Source organism: Pleurodeles waltl, chromosome 12, assembly GCF_031143425.1.
Source record: "Pleurodeles waltl isolate 20211129_DDA chromosome 12, aPleWal1.hap1.20221129, whole genome shotgun sequence".
In the NCBI taxonomy this organism is placed as follows: Eukaryota; Metazoa; Chordata; class Amphibia; order Caudata; family Salamandridae; genus Pleurodeles; species Pleurodeles waltl.
Window position 1 is genome coordinate 342,850,587 of NC_090451.1, and position 12,401 is coordinate 342,862,987.

A 12,401-nucleotide genomic window follows, 5' to 3' on the forward strand; every position below is an offset into this window, starting at 1 on the left:
ACTGTCCCTGTGCCTGAGATGGGCAGACATGTGTTTTTGCGGAGTGTTACAGTGCAGTGTCAGGAGCCTGCCCAAAAGGTGCATTTTATGACTGTGAATGTGTCCTTCTTTGTGAATGAATCCAACTGTAGACACAATGACACGTGTACTTGGTGCCGTAGTGTGACCCCCATATCATGTGGACAACAGCACAAAGCCCTGTTGTTGAGATTTATGACACAGGTAGGTGTCTGTATTTTCCGTTAGTTGTGTTCATGGCGGCGTGGAGTTTGGGCACCTTCGATGAGCAGCAGCAGCAGGACTTGTGTGATGAGCTCCATGGCAGCACACGACGTGTTACGCTGCCTGTAGGTGAGCTGCTTCCTTTATGCTCTCTGTTTCTACCTGCTGGGTCGTGGTGGTTTGACCGCCACGGTCGTATTGGCGGTGTGTAACATCATAAAGAGTCCGGCAGTACTACAGGTTCTGCCAGCATGTTGGTCCTGGCTTGTCACCGCTGTAGTCTGCGCTGCCTGTCGGGCTGTGCCAGTGGGACCTTGATGGTCTGTGCTCTGTAGGTCCACCTACAGTGGCTCAACTGCCAGGGTGGTGCATGGACTGCCAAACTCATAATCAGTCCCTCAGTCTGGTGAGCCATCTGTTTGAGCTGCAGAGTTGGTTTTTCAGCAGGAGAAGTTTGAGACCTAGTCGTTCCACAGCTCAAAAAGTTCTGCAAGGAGATCAAATATCCAATTAAAGGCCTCACTAAACAGGAGGAGATGCAAAAGGTACTGAGAGCCTGGCTGGCAGCAAAGGATGTTGATGAGCACACAGGTGATGAGAATGCTATTGTGCAGACAAGCAAAACCTGCATGACGATGGAGAATCAGGATTTGCCTAGGAGGAGGGCACCTTCTAGAGCAAGCAGCAGTGCTTCCTCAGGAGGTTTGACCCCAGAGAAACTAGAGGGCAGATGGGAGACTAGGAGGATACAAATGGAGCTGGAGAAGTTCAAGCTGAAGCATGAGATGAAGCTTCAGTAGGAAGTAGCCAGGTTCAAAGGAGAGGCAGAGAAAATCGCTGTGGAGAAGGAGAAAATTGCCATAGAGGAGAAGAAAATGCTTTAAGCTCAAGAACTCAGCTTGAAGAAGCTGGGTCTAAAAAGCAGGTCTGGCACAGATGGTGGCAGCAGTTCTACTGTGCGGTCTGAGGGAAAGGTACATATACCCAAGGGTGTGGTGGAGAGTTTTGTTGTGGGGGATGACATAGAGCAGTGGTTCAGGGATTATGAGGTGGCGATGAGGATGATCAGGGTCCCTAAGAGAGACTGGGAAAGTATTTCTCAGTGGAGGGGTGGGACACCTTGTTGGCTTTATAAGAAGAGGATAGTATGAGGTACCCTGCCATGAAGTAACCCCTTACAAGAATGTATGGTTTCACCTTAGAGAGTTATAGGGTAAAGTTTAGGGAGACTACTAAACTTGGGGCCAGATGTATCAAAGATCCATTTCGCATTTCTTAAATAGCAAATTTTAAGAAATCACTATTTAAGAAATGCAAAATGGGATGTATAAAATTTGCGATTCGGTAATAGCAATTTCTTGGATTTCGCAATCGCTATTACCGAATCGCAATTAGAGAATGCAACTCTATTCATCCCTATGGGTCTGTAGGCCCATAGGTGCGAATGGTTTTGCATTTCCCAATTTGCAAATTCCAGTTAGGAATTTGCAAATTAGGTAATGCAAACCCCAGAGTACTGGGGGCCTAAGGCCCCCTCTGATGCACCCAAAAAAATATTTGCGGACATGTGAGGCACACACATGCCCTAGGCATGTGTGCGCTACATGCCATTTTTAAAAATGCATTTAAAATGCATTTGTAAAAATTACACATGCTTACCACCGAATTGGATTTGGTGGTAATTGCTTTTCCTAAATGCCCAATTCACATTTAGGAAATGCTTTATACATGTGCTTTGGAAATCACAAATAGGAATTCTCCATTTGTGATTTCCTATTTAGAGAATCACAATTTACGATTCTCTAAATGGGGTCGCAATTTTAAGGAATCACTATTTTAGCGATTCCTTAAAATTGCACAGTGAATGCCTTTCATACATCTTGAAAGGCATTTTGCATTCGCAAATGGCTGAATTTTGTGATTCACATCGTTTATGAATGCAAAATTGCTTGATACATTCTCAACCTTGGATGGAGTATGTTGATTCTTTCTGCAGAGCACTGGATGGTTAGGTGAAGGGCAGCAAGGTAACAGACTATCGGGTGCTGTACAATTTGATTGCACAGGAGCACTTGTCTAGTTGTTGTTTTCCAGAGTTGTGCCAGCACTTGATTGAGAGCAAGCTTACTGACTCCAGGAAGGTTGCCAAGGAGACGGGCCACTGGCTCAGCACCAGGGTCCAAAACAAGTTGTATGGGGGAGACTCAGCCAAGGGTGGGTAGGGTCCCCAGAGAATAAGGAGGGGGAGGTCAAGGGAGATGTCAAGGGAGATACCGACAGGTCCCAGGATAAGGGGGGAGAAAAAGGTTCCCAGGTCCATTCTGACAGGAAGGAGAGAGGTCTGGTAGGCGGTGGCCCACGGCACCCCATTATTCAACTCAATTGCTTCGAGTGTTCCCAGCTAGGACACAAGAAAGAGGACTCTTTCTGTCCTCAGAAAACCCCTACTGGTGGCCCTCTACAGTGGTGACCAATTTAGCCTTAAGGGGAGGTAGTCCCCAGGGGCAGGTCATAGACCATGCCGTGATCTCTCTTAGTTAGGAGGTGGACTCAGAGGGTGAGTTGGTGATCCCAGAGGGTAGGAGTCATTACTTCTACCTGCTGATAGTGAATGGGGCACCAGTCACTGCTTGGTGGGGCAATGTGGCTAGCCATGCCATTGTGGCGGAAAGGTTAGTCTCCCCAGAGCAGTACACTGGCCAGGTGTGTGGAGTGACTCCAGCCCATGGGCAGGGCTTATTCTGCCCTATGGCTCTGTTGTCCCTCAAGTGGGTTGGGGAGGTGACACGGAGAGGAGTAATAGTTAGACCCCAGATGCCCTTAGACTGCATTCTGGGGAATGAGTTGGCCCCAGTGTCAGGGGAACTGGGAAGGGTGGCCACCAAAGCTGCTCTAACAGTTCAGGTTTCTGGGGGTGCCACTCCAAAGCAGAAGGTACAGGACCCCATTAAGTGGGACAGGAGGAGGGAGAGCCCACCCCCACTCTCTGCTCAGTCTGAAGGTACAGACCCTAAGTTAAGTGACCAGTCTCAGAATACTACCCCTGAACTAGTAGGAGGTAAAGTGGAAAAAGGGCGCAAGGCACTAGGGACTACTGCCCCCCACTTTTCGAAACTATAGAGGCTAGAGACCCCAGGGTGGCCTGGGGCCCGTCTGGTGACACTGACGACTGTCAGTGGCCACTGGTGGTTGTTGTCCTTAGAGTCAGAGTTTTCCCTGGGCTGGGGACTGAGGTCAGACCCAAGGAGTGGAATGAGCCACACCACACTGTTGGCCATGGTGGTGCTGTCTGCCTACTGGAATGCACCTGTGAGCAAGGTAAGGTTGAGTGCTGCACAGATGGAGTCCACAGATGAGGAGAAGGGTTCCCCCTGGGTTAGTTCAGTGGGCCCTAAGAGTGTACACATTGGGATCCACCTGGGCTCAGAGAGGCATAGAACTGGCAAGAGCCACAGCAGTAGTGGGCCATTGTCCAGGTTCTATCGACAAAAGCAGAGAAGTCCATCAAGGTATTGATTGGCCTACCCTGGCTTTAGGCTGGGAGGGGGTTGTACTGGAAATTATCCTTTTCGCAGGGTTATGCCCAAATATTTTACCTCTGACCTCCTATTTTTCACTGTGTGCTGCATTTCTTTTTTATTTGCTTTAGGACTCTGGGCACTTTACCACTGCTGACCAGTGCTAAAGTGCAAGTGCTGTCTGTCTAAATAGGATTGATGATTGGTTTATCCATGTTTGGCATATTTGATTTACTAGTAAGTCCCCATTATAGTGCATCATGTGTGCCCAGGGCAGGTAAATCAACTGTTACTAGTGGGTCTGCAGCACTAACTGTGCTAGCCACATGAGTAGCCCTGTAAAAAGGTCTCAGACCTGCTACTGCAGTGTTTGTCTGTACAGTTTTAAACTGCTGTTTCGACCTGGCAAGTGCACCCGTTTCCCAGATGCATACCTTCCCTTTTACCACATGTAAGTTATCTCTAAGGTAGGACCAAGCCAGCCCAATGGGCAGGATGAAGTATATTTAAAAGGTAGGACATGTACTGTGTGTTTACATGTCCAGATAGTGAAATATTGCTAAATTCGGTTTTCACGATTGCACGACCTATCTCTCCCGTAGGGTAACGATAGGATTGTCTTGAAATATCTTTTAAGTGTAATTTCCCATTGGGAGCAGATTGAGATGTGGAGTTTGGGGTCCTAAGCTCACAATTTAAAAATACATACTTTGGTGAAGTTGGTTTTTAAATTGTAAATTTGAAAATGTCACTTTTAGAAATTGGACATTTTCTTGCTTAACCATTCTGTGCCTCTGCCTGTCTGTGGAATACACGTCTGGGTCAGGATGACAGTTGGGCTTACTGAAAGAAGTTTCCAACCTCATGGAGTGCGTTTGGAGCCAGGGCAGGCCTACTTAAAAGACAGAAATGGTATAAGTACTGGACCTCTGCCACCACAAAGTTGGAATCCTTCTGGACTGAGGATATTCTGCTAGGGAGAAGAGTTGGATACTGTAGGAGGGACTGTCACTCTGTCTGTTGCTTTGCTGTGCTGGCCTGCTGCTTCTGACCTGGGAGTGAAAGGACTGGACTTTGCTTTCTATATCCTGCTTCCAAGGGTTCTCCAAAGGCTTGGGCTGAGCTTTCCAGAGACATCAAATACTTTATCTGCCAGTCTCTTACTGAGACTCCTGATTTGCCAAGTTGTACTAAATCCAGTTCCTGGGGCCTTGGGAGTGAGTTCTAGTGCAACCAAGAAGAAACCAAGCACATCAACTCCAAAGTGACTTCGGAACCGGTGCCGCTGACTGACTCTGTACTGCTGCCTGCACTGGAGCAACGGTCCCCACTCAGTGTAGCAACCGCGACCAGCAACACAAGTCCGATGCTGCTGCAGCATCTCCATAGTCCCACCACAGTGTGAGTCCCAAGTGCTGTGTCACCGACATCCGTGACACCCAAATTCACCTTGGCAGCAACACCTGTGGCACCATGGTGTGATTGTGACACCACAAAGTCGGTGCCTCACATCTTGACCTGCAGGATTCATCAACCCCACCTTGTCGTAAGGAACCAACACCTCTCCACTGATGCTGCACCACCTCCCCTGCAACCATAAGGAACCAAAGCTTCACCTCCCCTGCCTGGCAGTAAGGAACCAACACCTCACATCCCGGGTAGCAATAAGGAACCAACACTGCACTGGTTCCAGCTACGCCTCACCTCCCCGACTCCATGAAACGTCTTTGTTCCTTCATCGTTTTCCAAAGTACTGTACCTGGAGTTCGTGTGACTCCATGACCAGTCCGCAATTCCTTCTGAGTGTTGTCGGACTGTTGGAAGTGACTCCATTAAGACACCGCAATAGCCCCAGTTGGAGCTATTGTTTTTCTAAGTGCAATACTAAGATTTATACTTTGAAAATTCATATCTTTACTTGTGTATGTTGGATTTTTCTTAACTGGTATGGAGTATTTTTATTGTGTTTTCACTGTGTTACTGTGTGTGTGTGCTTATGTGTACAAATACTTTACACATTGCCTCTGAGATAAGCCTGACTGCTTGTGCCAAGCTACCAAGAGGGTGAGCAGAGGCTATCTTAGCTGTCTGACTCCCTTACCCTGACTACAGTGAGGATCTGTACTTGGACAGGGCGCAAACCACTGCCAACTAAAGACCTGTTCCCTAACACAGGAATTGGGCATACACAGTGCCCAATTACAGTATTCCAAATATTTTGGTAAAATGCACAACTGTGATTTTTTTCATGTGCACTTTTTGTTGCATAACATTTGCAAAACCTTTCAATTGTAGAAAATGTGAGAACTTTGTAAAATGGTAATGAATTTAGGTAAAATAACTCAGAGGATATTTGTTAGAATATAATGAATACAATGTACAAAATATCATCTGACACAGCTATTGTGTCCAAATTACCTAAAATATCAACCTAGCAGGTGTAGAATTTCTATTATTAACTACCATGGGGTGATTTTTTGGTAAATGACATTTAGTATAAAACATTATGGACCTCATTACAACCTTGGCGGTTGGTGACAGGCTGGCGGTAACTAGCGCCAAATTATGACCATGGCGGTGAGAACTCCCATAGACAGCCGGTTTACCTCACCGACCGTCAGGGCAGAAAACAACAGCCACCACCTCAGTAGCCACCTACAGCCAGGCAGAAGTCAATGTTTCGCCCACCGTACTATGAGACAGCAAACCAACACCTTTTTCGGGGCGGTACCAACGACAACAAACGCATGACGAAAACACTGCACAGAAGGGAAAGGACTCAACTTTGGAGGCACAGGGAAGAACCAAGCCGCCATGGAGCCTGAACTTCATATATCCCCGATGATATTCTACGTCCTGCTCCACCACGAACACCAACGCCGGCGAAGAAGACCAAGGTGAGTACAGCAACCTAGCACAAAAAGGAGGGGGGAGAAAAAAGAGAGTGACAAACACACGCACAACACACACACCCTCACCCACAACCCCATACACACATTCAGCTGCAGTAATAAAACATATTTACCGCGCACCCCTGAGGAAAAACGCAAGGACTACAGGAATGTGATAAAGTGACTGTAATAATAACAACACAGTAGAAATATGAAAAGTCTGTCTCATGGTATATACATATGTACAGTTCAGGGGACACTGCCCAGTCCTCATTGTGCGTGGGCCACAGGCCAAAGTCCAAGGCCCCACTTGTCACCTGCACCAACATGGAGAGAACACTGCAGGGGCATCAGTTGGAAAATAGGCAGATACAGCAGCCGGCAGATGGAATAACACCACTGGTTCTGGAGGGGGCACCATGCCCTGTGCTTGGTCCTGGGGAGTGCAAGGCCACAGTCTCTCAAGTGGGTGACTTGCCCACATGCTCTGGAGGGGGCAGGCCGCACAGTAGCCCATGGAGGCAGGACTACATCCTGTCCATCGGTGGTGACTGCTGCTCAGTGGTGGTAGTGGTGCTGCTGCAAAGGCTGGTTGGGGAAAGCTCCTGCCCATCTCCTGCAGCCTCAGACAGCTGCTAAGTGGTGGTGGTGGTGCTGCTGCTGGTGGTGGTGGGGGGAGGCTCCACCCCATCCCCTGCAGCCTCGGATGGCTGCCCAGTGGTGGTGGGGGGAGGCTCCAGCCCATCCCCTGCAGCATCTGATGGCTGCCCAGTGCTGGTGGTGGTGCTGCTGCTGATGGGGGGAGGCTCCAGCCCATCCCCTGCAGCCTCGGACAGCTGTTCAGTGGTGGTGGTGGTGCTGCTGCTGGTGGTGGTGGGGGGAGGCTCGTGCCCATACCATGCAGCCTCGGACGGCTGCCCACTGCTGCTGGTGGTGGTGCTGCTGCTGGTGATGGTGGGGGAGAGGCTCCAGCCCATCCCCTGCAGCCTCGGACGGCTGCCCACTGCTGGTTGTGGTGGTGCTGCTGGTGGTGGGGGGGAGGCTTGAGCCCATCCCCTGCAGCCTCGGATGGCTGCCCAGTGCTAGTGGTGGTGCTGTGGCTGCTGGTGGTGGTGTTGGGGGGAGCCTCCAGTTCATCCCCTGCAGCTTTGGATGGCTGCTCAGTGGTTGTGGTGGTAGTGCTGCTGGTGGTGGGGGAGGGTCCAGCCCATCCCCTGCAGCCTCGGATGGCTGTACAACCATGGTTGGCTCCGTCTGAGTCCCTGCTCCAGGCCCCTTGTCCTTACTGCCTACTAGTGCAGGCCCCTTCCCTTTCCTGGCAGCACTTGGGAAGGCTCTTTGACCTTCTGGGAAGCAGCTGGGGCAGGTTCTTTGCCCTTCCGGGCTGCAGCTGGGGCATGATCTTTGCCTTTCCGGGCAGCAGCTGGGGCAGGCTCCTTGCTCTTCCGGGCTGCAGCTGGGGCAGGCTCCTTGCTCTTCTGGGAAGCAGCTTGGGCAGGCACACTTTCTTTGAGGCTGGCTGGTGGCCTGGATCCTTTCTCACCACAAGTGGGTGTGGATACTACTGGGCCCGTAGACTGGGTGGCTGAGGTGCTTGCCTGGGTTTTTGCCACCCTGGACAGATGTGAAGGACGGTGGGGAGGGGTAGGGAAGAGGTCAATGGTAGAGAGGAAAAGCTTCTTAGGGACATTGGGGCAGGAGGAAGGAGAAGTTTGGGGGTGGAGCAAGAGGGAGTGGTTGTTGGAGGTGTCTGTCTGCTGTGGTTGGGTGCAGGTGCATGGGCTGGATGCTCTCGTGAGGTAGATGGCTGTTGGGTGTCTGAGTCCTTGCGTTTGTGTACTTTAGGAGGGGGAGTGACAGACACATTGGGAGAGGACACAGGGGACGTGTGCATGGCTGTTGTAGAGGTGTCTGTAAGTGAGGTGTGTGTTCTGCCAGGTGTGGTGGTGATGCTGGTACTGGATGAGGATGTAGTGCATGCAGGCGTGAGTGTAGATGTAACTGAGAGGGAGGTGGAGGAGGAGGAGGAGGGGGACACAGTGGAGGCAGTGGATGTTGGTATGTCTGCATCTGGATGGTGTTTGTGTAGGTGCCTGTAGGATGGTGTGTGGTGCTTGTGTTTGCCTGTGCGACTCTTGTGTGTTGTCCTGTGTGCATGTTCTTCTGCCTGTGTACTTGGGATAGGTTGAGATTGAGGGGAATGGGATTGGGAAGAGGAAGTTGGAGGGGGTACGGTAGAAACAGGGAAAATGGCTACCATCAGAGAGGGGGCCATAGCCTGGATTGATCTCTGTTGGGCCGCCAAGCTAGTGTGACTGCCTCCAGAAATGCATTTGTCTGTTGCATTTGGGCTGCCAGCCCCTGGATGGCATTCACAATGGTTGACTGCCCAACAGAGATGGATCTCAGGAGGTCAATAGCCTCCTCACTCCAAGCAGCAGGGCTAACTGGGGCAGAGCCTGAGGTGCCTGGGGCAAAGGAGATGCCCACCCTCCTGGGTGAGCAGGCACAGTCAACTCGTTGAGGGGCTGCTGGGAGGACGGTGCTGGTACGGGGTGGAGGATGTACCTGTAGCTGTGGTGGTCACAGAGGTGTCTGCCACCAGCAGGGAGCTTCCATCGGAGGAGGTATCTTTGTCCGAACTGTCCCCTCTAGTCTCCACCGTGGTGCTCATCTTACCCTCCGTCCCATTGCTGCCCTCACCGTCGGTGGACTCTGCCTTCTGAGTCCAGTGGGATGCAGCTCCCTCCGTCGCCGGTGCCTCTGCTCCTCCGCCAGATGATGAGAATGCACAAAAGGACAGGATGAGAAAACAAAAAGGGAGGGAGAGACAAAGGATACACTTGGTCAATGGCTGCACCAACACCACCGTTGGCGTACACAGCACCCTCATACACAGGGAACAGACTTAAGCACTGTGCAATGCACTACCTGTGATAATGCTAGCCACCAAGGCATGGGGAGGGACACATACTGCCAAATGCAGCACACCTTAGACCCACACAGCCCTGACCAGTTATAGATGTCTACAAGCTGGGTAGCAGGAATTTAACTTCAGATCCCTGGCCAGCTACTCTGTAATGTCAGGCCTGGCCTAGGGGCACCCACTGACACACATCCCCCATCTGGGTACCCCCCTACCATGCGTAAGTAGTGATGATGGCCACTGTACTCACCCCCTTGTGGCTGCTGTGATGCCCTCAAGCACCCATCCAGCTCAGGATAGGCCATCAACAGTATGTGGGCCATCAGGGGGGGTCAGGGTTCGACGGGCACCCCTTCCTCGTTGGGAGGCCATCCTCAGCTGGGCCTCCACCGTCTTCCTTGCCCAGCATCTCAGGTCCTCCCACCGTTTCCAACAGTGTGTGCTCCACCTGCCATAGATCCCCAGGGTCCGTACGTCCTTGGTGATAGCATGCCATATACCCTTCTTTTGATGGGCGCTGACCTGAAGAGAAATACACACAGGAATGGTATCAGTCAGACCGTCCTGCCTGTTACACTTATGGCCCACTACACCCCTTGACATCACCAATTGCACACACAGAGCCCAGCACACAAGCTGCATGCCGCCCAACGGACTTCCACCCACTCCCCCTACACGAGGCCTTCACACACACCGTTCCATGAATTCATGCCATATGCATCATGCTCAGTGTACTCACCTGTTGGTCTGGAAGCCCATACAGCAGTCTGTACTGAGGTAGGACCCCATCCACCAGTCGCTCCAACTCCACTGAGGTGAAGGCAGTGGCCCTTTCCCCAGTCACACGAGCCATGGTAGGTTCCAGACACAGGTCACAGCAGCATATGCAGTGTAGGTCCTCTCCTGTTGAAGGTCAGGTAGCAAGAGAGGAATATGATAGAAAATGGCAGTCACGTTCGTGGCGGTGCATACGTTCACCACCGGCATAGATCACCATTGGCTACTGTAACCCATAGGGCCCAATGTTATCCAATGAGGAGTTGCATGGCGGTTCACGACCACCTCCCGCAATGGCGCAGAATGTCAGCAGAATTATCTCACTTCCACCTGTCACTACACACAGGACAGGCGAACGCCATTTCGGGGGGGTCAGGCCCTGGATAATAACTGCGCCACAGTTCAAAATAGGACATACAGGAAAAATCCCACTTACCCATTACAAATTAACAGCATGCATTGTACTGCTGTGGCTACAATGTTCACTTTGTGACCGGCTTCTCACTCTTTTGCCCCATAGATTGCTACTGATGCAGATGAATGGGAGATGGAGACATACCCCCATGTACAGACCACTGGTGGACTTGGCAACAATGGCGGACAGGCACATTATCCTCACCTCTAAACTTGACAGGGCCGTAATCACTGATCTGTTTGCCCAACTGGAGCCTGACCTGACATCTGCTATCCATCTCCCCACTGGGACCCCCCTCTTGTGCACGTGCTATCTGTACTCCATTTCTTGGCAACTGTTTTTTTCCAAGTGACAGTGGGCTTGGCAGCAGGAATGTCACAGCCAGTGTTTTCAATAGTGCTGACAGGAGTGTTGTCTGCCCTGATTAAACACAAGTGGAGCTACATTGTTTTCCACCAGATTGAAGATTTGGCCACAGTGGAAGGTGTCTTCTATGCAATGGGACTATCCCTAACATAATTGGGGCAATTGGTGGAACACATATTGCATTTGTCCACTCCGGCAAAATAAACAGGTGTTCACAAATCGTAAGAGTTTTCACTCATAGAACGTGCAGATGGTGTGCTTGGTGGACCAGTACATCTCCAATGTCAATGCTAGGTATCCAGGGTCTGTGCATGATGCCTTTATCCTGCGGAATAGCAGCATCCCAAATTTGATGGCCCAACTACAGAGGCACCAGGTGTGGCTAATGGGTGAGCCCTGGTTCCCACCCAATAGATGTTGGTGTATGGGTATGGTGTGGGCCATATAGGATAGTGTGTGGCTAAATGTTGTCCCTCGATATTTGCAGGTGACTCAGGTTACCACAACCTATCATGGCTACTGACCCCTGTGAGGAATGCCAGGACAAGGGCAGAAGAACGTTACAAAGAGGCACATGGGTGAACCAGAAGGATAATTGAAAGGACCTTTGTCCTCCTGAATGCCAGGTTACGGTGCCTCCATCTAACAGGTGGATCCGTGTGCTACTCACCCAAGAAGGTCTCCCAGATAATTGTGACATGCTGCATGGTGCACAACCTTGCTTTGAGATGCCATGTGCCTTTTCTGCAGGAGGAGGAGGCTGGAGATGGCCGTGTGGCAGCAGTGGACCCTGTGGACAGTGAGGATGAAGAGGCAGAGGATAAGGATGAGGACAACAGAACTGCAGTGATTCGACAATATTTCCAGGTAAGACAGTGGTACTTCACATTTCATTGTCATTTTTTTATTTATCTATGGCACTGACATGCTGTTAATTCCCACTTCTATGCCCACTCATTGTAACCTTTGGCAACTCATTTTGCAGATGTTGGTGCCCCACTATTGCTCCTGATGTCATCACTGCAGCCAAATACAGGTCTTTACTATGTCAACATTACTGTACAGTTGAATTGAAATGTTTGAACCTTGTTAAATTAATACATTTCAAAACATTTGACATACTCCATACTTGTATTTTTTCAAAGTGTGTTTATTGAAGTACTAAGAAGAAGAGGGGCAAGTGTAATGGGATGGGGTGATGATGGAGGAAAGTCCAGGGTATTGCTCCAGTCTACTTGTAGCAAAGGTGCATTGTCCAAGGGGACATAGGAAGGGGAGCAATGGCA